The sequence below is a fragment of the Otolemur garnettii genome, unplaced genomic scaffold (assembly GCF_000181295.1).
Source record: "Otolemur garnettii isolate 467f Iridium unplaced genomic scaffold, OtoGar3 scaffold00032, whole genome shotgun sequence".
Lineage (NCBI taxonomy): Eukaryota > Metazoa > Chordata > Mammalia > Primates > Galagidae > Otolemur > Otolemur garnettii.
In genome coordinates, this window is record NW_003852427.1 from 17,603,625 (window position 1) to 17,619,449 (window position 15,825).

Below are 15,825 nucleotides of genomic sequence, written 5' to 3' on the forward strand. Positions count from 1 at the left end.
TTTTTTTCCTCCTGAAACACAGCATAGTGTTAGATATGATAGGGCAGAAATTTTAGCAGTTTAACTAACTCGACTGCTGTTTTCACTTTTTTTAATTTTATTTTTTCAATTTAATTTTTATTAAATCATGACTGTATACATTTATGAGTTACAAAGGGATGATTTGACAAACAATGTGAAATGCTAAAATCAAACTGGTTAACATCACCATCACCTCACTTATTTTTTGTGGTAATCCATTTATAATATACTCTAGTTATTTTGAAATGTACCCTTGCATTGGGCACATTAGGTGAGATCCCACCACATACCCTCCCCAGTCCCCTCCCCTCTCCCTCCTCTCTGCTCCTTCTTTTTGGACTATGTGTTTTACCATTCTTCTGAATGTATAAGTGATTATATATTGGTTTCATAGTAGTTTCCATTCTTGAGATACTTTACTTAGAAGAATATATTCCACCTCCATCCAGGTAAACATAAACGATGTAAAGTCTCCCTCTTTTTATGGCTGCATAGTATTCCATGGTATACACATACCACAGTTTGCTAATCCATTCATGAGTTGATGGGCATTTGGGGTGCTTCCATGTCTTGACAATCATGAATTGGGCTGCAATAAAGACATTCTGATGCAAATGTCTTTTTTGGAAAAAGATTTTTACTCTTACTCTTACTAGGTAGATACCTAGTAATGGAATTGCAGAATCAAATAGTAGGTCAACTTTTAGTGCCTTGAGCATTCTCCATACTTCTTTCCAAAAAGGCTATGTTAGTTTGCAGTGCCACTAGCAATGTACAAGTGTTCCCTTCTCTCCACATCCATGTCAACATCTGAACTTTGGTGATTTTGTGATGTGGACTGGAGTTAGGTGATATCTCAAAGTGGTTTTGATTTTCATTTCTCTGATGATTAAAGATGATGAGCATTCATCATCCCTAATTATTAGAAAAATGCAAATCAAAACCACCCTGAGATACCATATAACCCCAGGGAGAATGGCCCACATCACAAAATCTCAAAACTGCAGATGTTGGCATGGATGTGGAGAGAAGGGAACACTTTTACACTGCTGGTGGGACTGCAAACTAATACAACCATTTTGGAAGAAAATATGGAGAACCCTCAAAGAACTCAAGCCAGACCTCCCATTTGATCTTGCATTCCCATTACTGGGCATCTACCCAGAAGGGAAAAATCCTTTTATCATAAGGATACTTGCACTAGACTGTTTATTGCAGCTCAATTTACAATCGCCAAAATGTAGAAACAGCCTAAATGCCCATCCATTTAATCCAGGAATGGATTAACAAACCCATCCTGTTAATCCAGGAATGGATTAACAAGTTGTGGTATATGTACACCATGGAATACTATTCAGCCATTAAAAAAATGGAGACTTTACAGCCTTTGCATTAACCTGGATGGAAGTGGAACACATTATTCTTAGTAAAGCATCACAAGAATGGAGAAGCAAGAATCCTATTTACTCAATTTTGATAAGAGGACAATTAATGACACAGAGGGGGTTGGGGGAAGGGGAGAGCAGAGAGAGAAAGAAGGAGGGAGGGGTGGGGAAAGGAAGAGCAAAGAGAGGGAAGGAGGAAGGGGGGTGGGGTCTTGGTGTGTTCCACACCTTTGGGGGGCAAGACACAATTCTAAGAGGGACTTTACCTAAAAAATGCAATCAGTGTAACCTGGTTTCTTGTACCCTCAATGAATCCTCAACAATAAAAAAAAAAAGATGATGAGTATTTTTCACGTGTTTGTTGGCCATTAGCCTGTCAGCTTCAGAGAAATTTCTGTTCAAGTCTCTTGCTCACAAAGAAATAGGGTTGCTTGTTCTTTTCTTATTGATCTGAGTTCTCTGTAGATTCTAGTTATCAGAACTTTGTCCAAATCATAACATGCAAAAATCATCTCCCATTCTAAAGGCTATTTGCTTTACTCACAGTGCCCTTAGCTTTTTAGCTTGATTGAACCCCAGTAATATATTTTTGATGTTGCTCCAGTTGCCAGGGAGGTCCTCCTCATAAAATATTTTCCCAGGCCAATATCTTCTAGAGCTTTCCCTGCACTCTCTTTTAGCATTTTTATAGTTTCATGTCTTAAATTTAAATCTTTTATCCAGTGAAAATCAATTTTTGTTAGTAGTGGAAGGTGAAGGTCCAGTTTCAGTCTTCTACAGGTCGCTAGCCAGTTCTCCCAGTACCATTTGTTAAATAGGAAATATTTTCCCAACGTATGTTTTTATTACGCTTATCAAACATCAAGTGAACAATATGCAGCTGGGTTCATCTCTAGATTCTCTACTCTGTTTCATATATCTACATGTCTGTTTTGGTGCCAGTACCATGCTGTTTTGATCACTATAGATTTGTAGTATAAATTGAAGTCTGGTAACATGATGCCTCCATATTTGTTTTTATTTCTAAATAGTGAATTGGCTCTTTGAGGTTTTTTCTGATTCCATATGAAATGAAGTATTTTTTTTTTAATTCTTTAAAATATGACATTGGTGCTTTGAGAGGGATTACATTAAATCTGTAGATTGCTTTGGGTAGTATGGACATTATAACAATGTTAATTCTTCCCATCCATGAGCATGGTATGTTTTTCATTTGTTAACATCTTCAGCTATTTCTTTCCTCAGGATTCATAATTTACACCCTTTGTTAGACAAATTCCCAGATATTTCATCTTCTTTGGCATTACTGTAAAAGGAATAGAGTACTTGACTATATTTTTGGCTCGACTATGGTTGGTACATTAAAAAGCTACTGATTTGTAAATATTGATTTGTGTCCTGAGACACTACTATGTTCCTTGATCACTTTTTTTTTTTTTTAATGAGACAGAGCTGTTGCCCTGGGTAGAGTGCAGTGGCATCACAGCTCACAGCAACCTCAAACTCCTGGGCTTAAGCGATTCTCCTGCCTCAGCCTCCCAAGCACCTGGGACTACAGGTGGCCACCACAATGCCTGGCTATTTTTTGGTTGCAGTTGTCATTGTTGTTTAGAAGGCCCAAGCTGGGTTTTAACCTGCTACTCTAGGTGTATGTGGCCAGTGCCCTGCTGACTAAGCTACAGGCACCACTTTCTTGATCATTTCTAAGAGCTTTGTAGTTGAGTCCCTGAGGCTTTCCAGACATAAGATCACATTATCCACAAAAAGGGAGAATTTGATCGCTTCTGACCCCATTTGAATACCCTTGATCCCCTTCTCTTGCCAGATTGCAATGGCTAGGACTTCCATTACTATGTTGAATAGCAGTGGTGACAATGGACATCCTTGTCTAGTTTAAGATCTGAGTGGAAATGTTTTCAATTTCTCTCCATTCAATATGATATTGGCTGTGGGTTTGCTGTAGATGGCCTCTATCAGTTTAAGAAATGTCCCATCTAAGCTTGTTTTCTTAAGTGTTCTAATCATGAAAGGATGGTGGATATTATCAAAAGGTTTTTCTGCATCTATTGGTAGAATCATATGGTCTTTGTTTTTTATTTTATTATGTGGTGTCTTATATTTATAGATTTACATATGTTTAACTAAACCTGTAACCCTGGGATAACATCAACTTAATCGTGGTGTATAATTTTTTTTATGTGTCATTGAATTCTGTTTGCTAGGATATTATCAAATATTTTTGCATATATATTCATTAATGATGTTGGTCTATAGTTTTCTTTCTTTGTTGGGTCCTATCCTTGTTTGGGGATCAAGGTGATATTTGCTTCATAGTTGGAGAGGATTCCTTCTCTTTTATATTTTGGCAAAGGTTAAGTAATATAGGTATTAGTTCCTCTTTGAAGATATGGTAGAATTCTGATGTGAAGGCATTTAGTCCTGGACTTATCTTTTTTGGGAGATTTTGCATAGTTGATGCTATTTCAGTGCTTCATATAGATATACTCAAATTTTCTAATTCTTTCTAGTTGAGTCTAGGAAGGTGGTGTGCTTCTAGGTATTGGTCCATTTCCTCCAGATTTTCCTATTTCTGAGAATAGAGTTTTTGAAGTAACCATTAAGGATTTTTTTGAATTTCTGAGCAGTCTGTTGTTATTTTTTCATTATTCTTTCTGATTGACATTATTAGTGATTTTACTTTCCTGTTTCTGGTTAGGCAAGCCAAAGATTTATAAATTTTATTAATCTTTTCAAAGAACCAACTTTTTGTTTCATTGATCTTCTGAATGATTCTTTTGTTTTCAATTTTATTTAACTCTGCTCTAATTTTGCTTATTTCTTTTTTTCTGCTAGGTTTGGGGTTGGATTATTCTTCCTTTTCCAGTCTCTTGAGACAACCCATTAAGTTGTCAACTTTCTCTCTTTCTGTTTTCTTGATGAAGGCCTCTAATGCTATAAATTTCTCTCATAAGACTGCCTTTGCAGTATCTCACAGGTTTTCATATTTTTTGTCTTCTTATCATTTTGTTCCAAAAAATTTGATGATTTCCTCCTTAATCACATCTTTGACCCAGCTATCATTCAGCCTGAGGTAATTCAGTTTCCATGACTTTGATTGAGTATGAGGATTTCTGTTGCTGTTGATTTCAACTTTTATTCTGTGATGGTTCTAGAAGATATAAGGAATGATTCCTATTCTTTTAAATTTATTGAAGTTAGTCTTGTGTCCTAAGATATGATTAACTTTGGAGGATGATAAGTGGGCTGATGAGAAGAATATGCATTCAGTTTAGGTTGAAATGAACATTAGGTTGAAATGTTCTTTAACTGTCTGTTAAGTCTATTTGTTCTGGAGTCAAGTTTAAGTCCATTGTTTAATTGTTCATTTTCTTCTTGGAGGATCTATTCAGAACTGACAAAAGGGTGTTAAAATCTCCAACTATTATAGTGCAGGAAGATATCAAATTTTTCATATCCATTAGGGTTTGCTTTATATATTGGGAGCATTGGGGTAGGGTGTATAAATGTTAATTATTAAAACCTCTTCAGGGTGAGTATTTCCCTTGACAAATATGTAATGTCCATCCTTTTCTTTCTTTATCTTTGTTGGTTTAAATCCCATTGTATCTGCAAATAAGTTTGCAACCTCTGCTTTCTTCTGATTTCCATTTGCCTGTACTATAGATGGCCTTCCTTCACTCTGAGTCATTTTTTATCCCTTGAGGTAAGATGAGTCTCTTGTAGGCAACAGATTCCTGGCCTGAGCTTTTGTATCCAGTCAGCCAACCTGTTCCTCTTTATGGGACAATTTAAGTCGTTCACATTAATTGAGAGAATTGATAGGTATGGTTATGTCTTGGCCATCATATTTTTCAAAGGTTCAGTGCATATTTTTAATCCTTTCAGCACTGCGGAAATTGAATTTTGTTAGATAAATTATGGGTGAGTTTACTTTGATGCTAGACAATTGTTCTGGTCAATATGGAAAATGGATTTGAGTATTTCCTGGTGAGTTGGTTTAGTTATGGCAAATTTCTTCAACATGTGCATATTGGTAAAGTGTTTTATTTCTCCATCACAAATGAAACTCAGTTTAGCCAGATACAGGATCTTGGGCTGAAAGTCGTTAGGTTTTAAGAAATTATCTTCTTTAGGCTTGAAAAGTTTCTTCTGAAAGATCTGCAGTCATTCTAATATTTCTCCCTTTGTAGGTAGTGCTTTCCTTACATCTGGCTGCTTGCAGAATTCTCTCCTTCATATTAACTTTGGCAAAGTTAATTACAATGTGTCTAGGAGATGCTTTATTTGGATTGAGCCTTGTTGAGGTAAGACTGAATTTCTGTATCTCTTGCAATGTGTAGGAAATTCTCTTCCATAATATCTTGGTATAGAACATCTGTGCTTCTAGAACAATCCTCTTCTTCAGGAATTCTTATATGTTGGATCTTTTGGAATGATCCCACACCTCTCTCAGGGAATGTTCTATTCTTGTTTTCCATTTTTCTGCCTCTTTGAATGCTTGGGATTGTTCAAAAGCCAATCTGAGATCCTTTCTTCTGGCTGCTGAACTCTATTACTGAGAGATTCTACTGTGTTTTGAAGCTCTTTGAATAACTTTTTCACTTCTTTGAGCTCTGCTGTATCTCTTCATATTATGTCCATATCCTTGATGACTTAGTCTTTAAATTCATTAATTTCTTGAGGCAACTTTTGACCTACTCTTTGGATTTCTATTTCCTTCTTTTCCTCCATTCCATTCATCTTATTTGACATCAATATTCTGATTTCTATTTCTGCCAACTTAGCTACATGTCTATGAATATTGTCTTCTGTTGTATCTTCTTTATCATTCCTTGGGGGAATTGATCTGTTCTGATTATTCATGTTGCCAGAGTTCTTCTTCTGGTTCCACCCCATGAGTATTTTCTGGATTTTGGCAATTAAAACTGGTAGAGTGAGGTTGGATTGGGGGCCCCATCAAGCAGAGTTAACCAGCCCTTTACCAGAGAGGTGGAAATTGTGATTGTGGCTTTTCTCCTATAGCCTTTCAAAGGTCCCTTTCAGAGCTGCAGCCAGAGAGTCTGAGGATCTGGTTGGTTAGATGCTATAAGCTGGCTCTGTCTTGAAGTTAGCCAGCCTCTACCCAATCCTTATCAAATCTTAGGTGGAGAGAGATACAAGCAACTATGGGGCACTGCCCCCCACCAGCAACAGCTGGAAGAAGAGAGTCAGTCCTTTCCTTCTACAAAATTGCTGTCCCTCTACCTCAGAGGGTCTCCAAATGTACAGCCCTGATCCAAAGATGTAATCAGATTGTCCTAGGCAGTATTATCACTGCTCAACAGGGAGAGTTCAAAGGATCTCCAGCAGTAGGATAGTAGAAATGCACATTCCATCCTACAAACCTGAGGGGATGGAGCCTGGTCGCCTCTAGTGAGCCACCAAGTCAGAAGGGATCATCCATCAAAGTCACAACACGGATGTCAGTACCTCTGCCTGCCACACACCATGATAGCATGCCTCTCTTGTGAGTTCCTCTCTTTCTGAGTCCCCCTACTTCCACTGAAGTCACTGTTTCTGTGCTGTTATCCGGTGACCCACACAATGTGAAGGCCTGTAAATGGAATCTCCAAACATTCTGGGCTCTGCAAGGGGCAGAACTTCAGACAGTCAGACAAGGGGGAAAGGGTGGACTGGGAATTCAGATATTCAGAAAAAATATTTGTTCAACTTTATGCCAGGTAGGATAATACCTAGGCTCGCAATTGAGACCTCCTTGGTGAAGGAGGCTTGGTGTTTAGTGGCTCTGTCACTAAAATGAGAAGTCTTTTGTTCCTTGCTCACTTACAGAGAGCTCACAGAAAGCCTCCCACTTTGGGGATGGGTCTCTCATCCTCTTAGTGATGGGCTTTTTACCTGGAATTTTTTTCTTTGATCCTCTTAGAGTCACAGCTTGTCTCTACAGAGATGTTTTACACTTGTTTTACAATTGTCTAGCATCTTCCTTAGCTCAGCTCCCCATCTTCTCTCACCTTCGCTGAGTCCATTTCTGTCCAGTATCTCTCCTTCTAGAATTTTCCACTGCACGATCATGAGACTAAGACTGAAAATGGCCATAGAGTCTTCATGTAATCTTGAACAAAGTTTTAGTACTATGGATCCAGTGAAAATTTCTCTAGGACTCTTGGGATAGCCCAATCACATTTTGAGAACCACTGACATAAGAGTTATTCTGGAAGATTATAATGCACTCAAAGTTATACAAAATAATATGAAACATAAAATAATTTCAAAAAGAACAAATACTTTCCATAAATACAAATAGCGCTAGGTACATAAGCTCCAAAACTAAACCTTTCCTGTTTGCAGATGACATGGTTTTCTGCATAGAAAGTCCCAAGAAATCTATGAATAGAAAGAACTCTTAGAGCTATGAAGCTACTCAGCAAATTTGCATGATATAAGATCAATACAAAATAACAATCCCATTTCTACATACTAAAAACAAACCTATAGAAATCAATATTAAACATACAGCATCCCTTATATTCACTACAAAGAAAACAAAATACTTAAGTCTGAAACTAATAAAACATATGTTAAGACCTATAGGCTGAATAAAAAATGACAATAAAAAGAAACCAAAGACCTACATGAACATACTGTGTTCATGAATTCATGGATTAGAGGACAAAGCATAGGAAAGGTGTTACTTCTCCTGAATTGGTCTACAGGTTTAATGCAGTTCCTACCGAAGTCCTAGCGAAGTTTTTTGCAAACATAGAAAGTCTTAGTCTGAAATATACATTCAAAGGCAAAAAAATTGTTTTATTACCTAAAATAATTTTTTGAAAAAAGAATGAAGTAGGGGGAATTGTTCAATTCATTATGGGAGTCTGCAGAGCTATACTGCTCAAGACAAATGTTTGCTGAGGAATAGATCAATGGAACAGAACAAAGAACCAAGAAATAATTCTACATAGATATGCCTATGCAATTTCTGACAAAACTGCAAACCAGTTCAATGAAAGCATAGCCTCTTCAGCAAATGCTTTGGGAGCATCCATAAACAAATAAGCACACAAAAACAAGAAAACCTTAACTTAACTCACAACCTAAAAAATAACTCAATATGGATCAGAGACTTAAATGTAACATGTAAAACTATAAAACTTTTAGAAGATAACAGGAGAAAACTTTCATAAATTAGGGATAGGAAAACTTCTTAAACTTCATACCAAACACATGACTATAAAAGGCAAAATTAATAAACTGGAGTTCATCAAATTAAAAACAATGCTCTGCAAAAGACCCAGTTAAGAAACACATAGAGAAGCTACCAATTTGGAGACAACCTATCTGAAAAAAAGTCTTGTATATAGAATATAAAGAACTTTCAAAACTCAACATTTAAAAAAATCAACCACTCAGAAAATAGGCAAGACACAACAAAACCTTTCTTCAAAAAAGATATGCAGACAGCAAATAAGCATGTGAAAAGATATTCAATATCATTAGCCATTAAGGAAGGGCAAATTTGAGCACAATGAGATATTATAGCTATTAAAAAGGTTAAAATAAATAATAGCAACAACACTAAATGTACATGAGGATGGAGAAACTAAATGACTCATACATTAATGGTAGGAATGTAGAATGATAGAAAAATATGAAGTATTTTTTTAACTAACATGAATTTACATTATAATTTAGCAATTGTCCTCTTAGGCATCTATTTCATAAAACGAAAATTTATATTTACACAGAACCTATACCTGAATCTTCACAGCAGCTTTCCTTGTAATAGCCAAAGATAGGAAACAACTCAGAAATTCTTTAATAGGCTAAAGACTAATGAAATTGTGGTACATCTCTACCAAGGATTGTTATTCAACAATAAAAAAGAACTGACCATAGATACATCAATAACTCGGATTGAAGCCAATCTCACAAAATTGTATACTGTATGATTCCATTTATATCTTTCTTGAAATGTACAGGGTGTCTATAAAGTTTGTGTGCAATTTAAAATAGTTTAACACAGTAAACTGCAGATGAACTCTGTGGACACCCTGTATAATTATTGAAATGTAAGACAGCCTAGTGGTTGTCAAGTTTTATGAGCAGGGAGGAGAGGGAGGACTGTGCCTATCGAGTGGCTTAAGAAAGCTTTGTGGGTATGGGACAGTTCTGTATCTCTATTGTCATGGTGGTCACACAAATCTACACAAGGGATAAATTTGCATAGAACTATACACGCACACACACACACATATGAATTGGTGTATCTGAAACTGATGAACTCTGAATAAGCTCTATGGATTTTGCCAATGTTATTTTATTAGTTTTGAGACTATACTACAGTTTGACAAGATGTTATGATTGGAAGAAATTGAGTAAAAAGTACACAGGACCCGCCTGTACACCTTTGTCACTTCCTATGAAGCTACAATTATTTTGAAATAGAAAGTTTAAAGAGATAGCCCAATATATGCCCTACATAACGCATCTGAAAGAACAACATCTCTGAGTCTCTCAGTAGTTGAATAAATGAGTCGTGTTATTATTGCCTAGGCCTCTACAGTAGAAAGCCGAGTGGGCCAAGGCAAGGATAAAAGTTCATCAACAGAGAAAGCACCAGGACGGAGCCCTATATAAACTCAGAAACAGAACATGAGTACTTGGTACCTGATTCATTCCTCCAGCGGCTGTCATCCCAGCCCTCTGGAGGCAATTTTCTATAACTTGAGAAAGGCTTTGACCAATTTTACATTGACCCAATCATAGAATTATGAATTCATAATTTCCAGGTGAAATGCTGATGTCACCACTTAACATAATCACAGTACCAAATTTCTTTAATGAAAATATCTAATGTCTTTTAAAATACATCATTCAGATCGGTTTTTACAATAATAGATACAGTCAGTAAAAACCTATTATACAAAAATGTTAAAATCTTGAAGACCAAATTTAGATTAATTTTAGCAAAACAAACATTATTTTAGAAATTGCTGGTAGACCAACCAGCTTTCATTAACATAAGTATGTATTCCCAGGCTGGTGGCTCACTGACTTTAGGAAAATTTTTGGAAATGTAGAATATGTTGTCACTCCTCAGAGGTAACTGGCTGGGACATGGTTTTAAAAAAATAGTGCATTAAGATGTGCTTTGTCTAAGAGAGTTGACATCTAGGAGATTAGTTATTTTATTAGTTTATTAGTTATTTTCTTTTATTTCTACCAAAGGAGTGTAGAAATGCCAACATGTCAAGAAATAATCAACAGAATGATATGCTAACCTCTAGAAGACAGAATTAAATTCAGGAGTTATGTCTTCTAATTTTTTATCTGACGGGTATGAAAATTACCAGCATCTTCTGCAATCCCAAAAAGGCTTTCTTTTGGTAAGAACTGCTAACTGTAATCCACATCAGTTTATAAAGTTTCTTTGAATTGTTTCAGTTCAATGCCATTTAAAGTTTGTGTGTTGCTCTTTGTATGTCAGTTGACATTTCTGTATTCATATACAAGTTATAAGCCTGAGAGAGGACACGTCATTATTAACATGAATTAATGTCTCGTGTTACCAAATACCATAGTTATAGTCCACCACTAGACGCCATTGTGGTAGAAGGTGAATTTGGAATCAGAGCATATCTTCTATGAGATATAACAAGAGCATTTGAACTTTTTGACTTAGGCTCTGACTTTCAATGCAATACATATAAATTAACTTATCCCAATATTCCAATGGAGCAACCACTATTATATAGTGATAAACTACATTTCTTTCATAATCAGTTCAGTTCATCCAAAAGCTGATGTGAACATAGCTAACTGTGTGCTACAGACTAGAATGAAGACAAAGAAAAAACCAGACTCTTATCTTGAGAAGTTTACAGGATTTTGTGTCGAGAATGTAAAATAAAGAACTCCAGTGGTCAGGTTGCTGCATTGACAAAGGGCTTGGTTTGACTTTCACCTCAAGTTAATTTTCATGACTATCCCTAAAGGACAAGTTTCCAAGTAGTGAAACAGATAAATATTAGGAAAAAAATTATTTGGTTTTTATGCCAAAATTAAAAGTGAATTTGCATTCAGGATAATATGCATAAGGATTTATAAAACTGAATTTAGATCATATATCAGAAACTTTAAGCATGTTGTCAGATGCTACAAAGTTCTCTGTAACTGCCAGATGACAAAAGCTTTATACAGTGAATTGCTGTGTGTTCATTTTCCCTGTTACTCAAATGCAAAACTCTTTTCACCATAAATGAAATGTGATTAGATGAAGTCTCCCCATAGTATTTGAAGGTTAGAATAAATGTACAAGGGAGTTAAATGTAACAGAACATAGGGTAGCACTCGTAGCTCAGTGGCTAGATAGGGTACCAGCCACATACACTGAGATTGGTGGGATCGAACCTGGCCCAGGCCAGCTAAAACTATGCCAACTGCAACAACAACAACAACAATAAATGGTTGGGTGTTGTGGGTGCCTGGGAGGCTCAGGCAACAGAATTACTTAAGCCTAAGAATTGGAGGTTGCTGTGAGCTGTGACGCCATAGCCCACTACCCAGGGCAACAGCTTGAGACTCTGTCTCAAAAAATAAATGAATAAATAAATGTATCAGAACATGGGCTTCGAATCCTTAATTGTTGTTTGGCAGTGATAGATGTATATGCACTAATAATGACATTGTATTTTCCTTAAGAGCAATCAGTTTGGCATCCACAGAGAAACAAGTGCATTACAGTACCAAGAAACCCATCCAAGTAGCCTCAATGAGACCCCTCTCCCATATGATCAATCAGCCAGGCAGGAATGAAAGCACTCTTCTGTTTGCACACCTGACAGTGAGGTCCCAGAGTGAGGGCCAATGTGCAGTGCTGACTCCACCAAAGCCACATGGGGATGCTTTCTTTTGTAGTTACAGCAGAATTCAAAATGAAAGATTTTGATTGTCATGATATACATCTGGAAGTATTTTGGTTTTGTAATATTATCATATTTTTATTGTTAAAAATATGATATATTATTTTAGAATTGAATTCATTGGGAAATTCAATAAAAATTCAATAGGAATATTGTGTAAATATTCTTTTGAAGTACTATTTTCCCCTTTGGGTTAAGATTTCTTTTTCTTAATAAAAAAAAATAAAGAAGAAAGGAAATAAGGAAACATGATTGTTTAAGGATAATGAATACACGTTTCTGTACCTTTATCAGAAAAGTCTCAGTGAGCATAACTCCCAGTGTTACTGTGAATTTGGCAGTCATCAGACCAGGGTGGGCCTTCATGTAACCCTTTGATTAACTATGATATTTTATTCCACTTTGATTTACCCCTAGAGAAAAGAAATTAACCAGTAAAGCTGTCCAATTGAAAGTTGTTCTTGCTGACATCACCCAAGCACAGAATAGACTGGTTTTTTCCTAAATATTCTAGAAGGAGCATAAATTGCAATAGGAAAAGAAAAAGAGATTTACAAAATACAGAATTTTTCATAAAAATTCAATGTGGCCATCAGTTCAGAATAGTTTTTAAATGATTTATTTGCCATAGTACATAATATACCAGTATTCCTATCAAATATAGCCCAGTGACCACCCTATGAAAAAGATCATCTCTGCCCTTATTCCAAATAAGAAAACTTATATCCACACAGATAAAGCTAGATTAAGAAAACTGGTTTCTTTAAGAAACAACCCAAGTGCCCATTGACCCATGAATGCATTAATAAATTGTAGTATATGTACACCATGGAATACTATGCAGCCCTAAAGAAAGATGGAGACTTTACCTCCTTCATGTTTACATGGATGGAGCCGGAAAATATTCTTCTTAGCAAAGTATTCCAAGAATGGAAGAAAAAATGGCCAATGTACTCAGCCCTACTATGAAACTAATTTATAGTTTTCATAGGAAAGCTATAACCCAATTTTAGTCCAAGAATATGGGGAAAGGGGGATGGAGGGGAGGGGAGGGGGGAGGATGAGTGGAGGGAGGGTGTTTAGTGGGACCACACCTATGGTTCATCTTATAAGGGTACCTGTGAATCTTTCTAAATGTAGAATATATATGTCTTAACACAATAAGTAGAAGGATGATATGAAGGCTATGTTAAAGTATTTCAACTATGATGAAAGTATTTCAAATTGTGTATAAAACCAGCACACTGTACCTCATGACTGCATAAACATACGTAGCTATGATTTAACAAAAAAAAATTAAAAAAAAGAAACAACCAAGGATTTTTCTTTTTACCTCATGTGTTTGATAAATTAAAGAATGTCATTTGTAAAGCTTTAATTTACTTTTCATTTAACTACAGTAGGTGATAAATGAATCAACAAGTAGATATTAAGCAATAATAAACAGGTAATAGGCACATATCTCAAGCAGTAAGAAATATCAATATGAGACACGAACAGGGCTGGAAGAGCACTGGAAATGTAGAAAATAATTTACCTCACCAAGTGTTTGGACCAGTCTTAACAACTGTAATAGATACTGTTAACACTCTTCCCAGACTCACTTTCCTGCCAATGTACCTCCCCCCAGCTGCAGGGAGTTTGGGCTACAAAGGCTCACAACTGCTAGTTTCTCCAGATAATTGTCTAGGGGAGGAGGAGGGTGGGCAGCTCTCCCACAGGTGTCTCTGTGTTTGTAGTTATGGAAGCTCCTCCTCGCCTGGGAGGTTGGGAGGTAGGGAGGTCGGGAGGTAGCTTTCAGGCAATTATGGACTGACTGATACAGGGGTATACTATACAATTTGTCTCAATGGACAACTCTGAGATGCCATTCATGGTCTTGAGAGCTCCACATGGGATCATACTGAGTCTAGACTTCTAAAAGCACATCCTTCCTTGGCTTTTCCACCTACCATATTCAGTTTTCATCACTTTCAAATAGTTTTCTTCTAAGAGCAGTCAAGAATCCCCAGTTTAGGCTTCTTTAGGAAAACTGGACTAACAAAAATCAAGCAACTTGGTATTTTAGCATAAATATCATGAATTATAAAACAATGTAGGTAATTTCTAAATTTTTTTACAGTTTTACTTTGCTCCAGTGAAATATCACTTTACACGCCTTTGAGAAGCACTGATATCAAATTAGTCACATAGTATTTGTTGATGTTATTCCCCGTTTATCAGAAAATTATTTTAATTTAGACTGAAAATATGTCTTCTCCATATCCCCTTCGAGCCAATAAAATTACTTTAAAATAATAAAATTTCCATGCTTGCTTGATGACTACACTTTTTTAGGTTATGCAAATATAGGTGGAAGTGGAAATACTCAGTATATGGCTATATATTAAACTACTGAACATTTGAACAGTTATCAAATATGTTTCAATATTTTCTTAGTGTAATGAACAACCTCACATTGAATCATAATTATGAAAACACAAGGACATCTCCCTTTGTAATTAGTTAATCTGCATCAGAGTCTTTTCAAATTATTCCTACATTTCAGGATAACTAAAGCTTCTTAAGGAAATGACATATATTAGTGTCAGTGGCTCAAAATTAATTCCCTTCAATAATCACACTGGAGGGTGCTTGTGGGTGGATAGGAGAGCTGAAAATGCTGGAGGGCTGGTTTGTTTGTTTTGATTTTGCTTTTTTTTTTTCCATAATGAACACATAATCCAATAAGATTGTCTACACAATACAATCAAAATCAATTAAGAACCAAGTACTGATTTGTTTTGCCATATTTAACTACATTAAAAGCTTATTGCTGTTACAATTTAATGCTTACCAACTCACTTTGAGGCATATTAAATGTAAAAATCTATGTTAATTTAATGTTAAAATTGCATATTTGGAATTAAAGGGGGAAAAGGAAAATGCAAGGTTAGATTCCCTCAGCAAAGGTCAATTTTCTCTATTAGTTGAAAGAGTCATACAAAATTCTTGACTTATTTTATAAAATAATTTACATGAGATAAGTGGAAATTTTTTGAAGGCAAAAACACATGGAGTAAGTCTGACATTTTGTCTATTTGAGAGTATACCCATATACATCCCTATGTACACACATTAATAGGTTTCCTTACCTACATATGTATGAACTGTGAATTTGTGTACAATATTTTTTCCTGTACCAATTCTGTTTCAGTTATAAAGGAGCTTACTTGAATGATTTTAAAGCAATCTATTAATTTCTGTCCAATAGATTGAAATATTGAAACATTACCATTTTAAATCGAAAACAGTTTATTCACAAGGCACAAAAATGAAGTGATATGAATAAACAGCTCTAGAGAAAACTTTTTGAAACTAATAAAATTTTATACTACAAATTTAAAGCATGCAAATTTCAAAGTTTGACAATTTTGCCAGAAATTCACCAGGGCACAGAGTAGGATGATTAAGGAATGATGAGATATGGGAAGTAA

The 15,825-nt window shown here is 35.7% G+C and overlaps 1 pseudogene; it reads left to right on the forward strand.

Moving 5' to 3' along the window:
* The window catches only part of LOC100957519, an 87,391-nt pseudogene that overhangs the window by 70,151 nt on the left and 1,415 nt on the right, over nucleotides 1-15,825 (forward strand).